Source organism: Puntigrus tetrazona, chromosome 9 (assembly GCF_018831695.1).
Source record: "Puntigrus tetrazona isolate hp1 chromosome 9, ASM1883169v1, whole genome shotgun sequence".
Lineage (NCBI taxonomy): Eukaryota > Metazoa > Chordata > Actinopteri > Cypriniformes > Cyprinidae > Puntigrus > Puntigrus tetrazona.
In genome coordinates, this window is record NC_056707.1 from 267,258 (window position 1) to 270,750 (window position 3,493).

Below are 3,493 nucleotides of genomic sequence, written 5' to 3' on the forward strand. Positions count from 1 at the left end.
CTTGACTTCCTGCTCTAACCTACTTGGAGATAAAAAGCCTTCTAGAGTGAAAACCTTTTATCAGGGGGCCATTTCTTTACAGAAAATACTGGAACTTGTGCTGTGCTCTGTCAGGGAAAATTGGACAGCTTCACAGCAGATTGACAAGCTGCGTGAAATCCACACACGTGTCAAGGCAGACTTCCAAGAGTTCCTGCTCTAACCTACTTGGAGATAAAAGCCTTCTTAGAGTGAAAAACCTTTTATCAGGTGGCCATTTCTTTACAGAAAATACTGGAGCTTATGCTGTGCTCTGTCAGGGAAAATTGGACACCTTCACAGCAAATTGACAAGCTGCGTGAAATCCACACACGTGTCAAGGCAGACTTCCTTGAGTTCCTGCTTTAACCTACTCAGAGTTAAAAGCCTTGTAGCGTGAAAAACCTTTTATCAGGTGGCCATTTCTTTACAGAAATAACTGGCGCTTGCTGTGCTCTGTCAGGGAAAATTGGACACCTTCACAGCAAATTGACAAGCTGCGTGAAATCCACACACGTGTCAAGGCAGAATTTCTTTAGTTCCTGCTTTAACCTACTCAGAGTTAAAAGCCTTGTAGCGTGAAAAACCTTTTATCAGGTGGCCATTTCTTTACAGAAATAACTGGAGCTTGTGCTGTGCTCTGTCAGGGAAAATTGGACACCTTCACAGCAGATTGACAAGGCAGACTTCCTTGAGTTCCTGCTCTAACCTACTTGGAGATAAAAGCCTTCTAAGAGTGAAAAACCTTTTATCTGGGGGCCATTTCTTTACAGATAGCAGTAAAGACTGTGCCTGTTTCCAGCCGGGGACCTTTCGCATGTGAGGCAAACATGATAACCTCTACACTACGGAAACTTACTTATTTCTCTACCATGATTTACCTGGAACGTCGCAAAGACTTTAGGAATTCTCGGAAAACAAGAAGCTATGTTTCTGTAAAGAAATGTTAGGCAAACGCGATGACCACTACACTACAGAAACTCCTGGAGCTACTTGTGCTCTGTCAGGAAAATTACACACCATTATAGCAGATTGACAAGCTGCGTGAAATCCACACGCGTTTCACTGTTTCAAAAATTGGACAGCTTCACAGCAGATTGACAAGGCAGACTTCCTTGAGTTCCTGCTCTAACCTACTTGGAGTTAAAAGCCTTTGTAGCGTGAAAAACCTTTTATCAGGTGGCCATTTCTTTACAGAAACTACTGGAGCTTGTGCTGTGCTCTGTCAGGGAAAATTGGACACCTTCACAGCAAATTGACAAGCTGCGTGAAATGCACACACGTGTCAATGCAGACTTCCTTGAGTTCCTGCTTTAACCTACTCAGAGTTAAAAAAGCCTTGTAGCGTGAAAAACCTTTTATCAGGTGGCCATATCTTTACAGAAAATAATGGAGATTGTGCTGTGCTCTGTCAGGGAAAATTGGACAACTTCACATCAGATTGACAAGGCAGACTTCCTTGAGTTCCTGCTCTAACCTACTTGGAGATAAAAGCCTTTTTTAGAGTGAAAAACCTTTTATCTGGGGGCCATTTCTTTACAGATAGCAATAAAGACTGTTCCTGTTTCAGCAGGGGACCTTTCGCGTGTGAGGCAAACATGATAACAACTACACTACTGAAACTTACTCTTATTTCTCTACCATGATTTACCTGGAACGTCGCAAAGACTTTAGGAATTCTCGGAAAACAAGAAGCTATGTTTCTGTAAAGAAATGTTAGGCAAACGCGATGACCACTACACTACAGAAACTCCTGGAGCTTTACTTGTGCTCTGTCAGGGAAAATTACACACCATTATAGCAGATTGACAAGCTGCGTGAAATCCACACGCGCTTTCACTGTTTCAAAAACTGGACAGCTTCACAGCAGATTGACAAGGCAGACTTCCTTGACTTCCTGCTCTAACCTACTTGGAGATAAAAGCCTTCTTAGAGTGAAAAACCTTTTATCTGGGGGCCATTTCTTTACAGAAAATACTGGAGCTTGTGCTGTGCTCTGTCAGGGAAAATTGGACAGCTTCACAGGAGATTGACAAGGCAGACTTCCTTGAGTTCCTGCTTTAACCCACTCAGATTTAAAAGCCTTTGTAGCGTGAAAAACCTTTTATCTGGGGGCCATTTCTTTACAGAAAATACTGGAGCTTGTGCTGTGCTCTGTCAGGGAAAATTGGACACCTTCACAGCAAATTGACAAGCTGCGTTAAATCCACACACGTGTCAATGCAGACTTCCTTGAGTTCCTGCTCTAACCTACTTGGAGATAAAAGCCTTCATAGAGTGAAAAACCTTTTATCAGTTGGCCATTTCTTTACAGAAAATACTGGAGCTTGTGCTGTGCTCTGTCAGGGAAAATTGGACAGCTTCACAATGAGATTGACAAGGCAGACTTCCTTGAGTTCCTGCTTTAACCTACTCAGATTTAAAGACCTTTGTAGCGTGAAAACCTTTTTATCAGATGGCCATTTCTTTACAGAAACTACTGGAGCTTGTGCTGTGCTCTGTCAGGGAAAATTGGACACCTTCACATCAGATTGACAAGGCAGACTTCCTTGTGTTCCTGCTCTAAACTACTTGGAGATAAAAGCCTTTTTTAGAGTGAAAAACCTTTTATCAGGTGGCCATTTCTTTACAGAAACTACTGGAGCTTGTGCTGTGCTCTGTCAAAGAAAATTGGACACCTTCACAGCAAATTGACAAGCTCCGTGAAATCCAGACACGTGTCAAGGCAGACTTCCTTGAGCTCCTGCTCTAACCTACTTGGAGATAAAAGCCTTCATAGAGTGAAAAACCTTTTATCTGGGGGCCATTTCTTTACAGATAGCAATAAAGATTGTGCCTGTTTCCACCAAGTTTCAAACCAGGGACCTTTCACGTATGAGGCAAACGTGATAACCACTACACTACGGAAACTTGCTCTTCTTTCTCTACCATGATTTACCTGGAACGTCGCAAAGACTTTAGGAATTCTCGCAAAACAAGAAGCAATGTTTCTGCTCGGTTTTGACCCGAGGACCTTTCGCGTGTTAGGCGAACGTGATGACCACTACACTACAGAAACTCCTGGAGCATTACTTGTGCTCTGTCAGGGAAAATTGGACAGCTTCACAGCAGATTGACAAGGCAGACTTCCTAGAGTTCCTGCTTTAACCTACTTGGAGTTAAAAGCCTTTGTAGCGTGAAAAACCTTTTATCAGGTGGCCATTTCTTTACAGAAACTACTGGAGCTTGTGCTGTGCTCTGTCAGGGGAAAATTGGACACCTTCACAGCAAATTGACAAGCTCGTGAAATCCACACACGTGTCAATGCAGACTTCCTTGAGTTCCTGCTTTAACCTACTCAGAGTTAAAAGCCTTGTAGCGTGAAAAACCTTTACCAGGTGGCCATTTCTTTACAGAAAATACTGGAGATTGTGCTGTGCTCTGTCAGGGAAAATTGGACACCTTCAAATCAGATTGACAAGGCAGACTTCCTTGA

At 42.9% G+C, this 3,493-nt stretch overlaps 1 non-coding gene across 1 annotated transcript; it reads right to left on the minus strand.

Annotated features, from left to right (window-relative positions):
• Nucleotides 1–3,003: 3,003 nt before the first annotated feature.
• On the minus strand, nt 3,004–3,076 carry trnav-aac. Its single transcript has one exon. It is a non-coding gene; the product is annotated as a tRNA-Val (tRNA).
• Nucleotides 3,077–3,493: the final 417 nt, after the last annotated feature.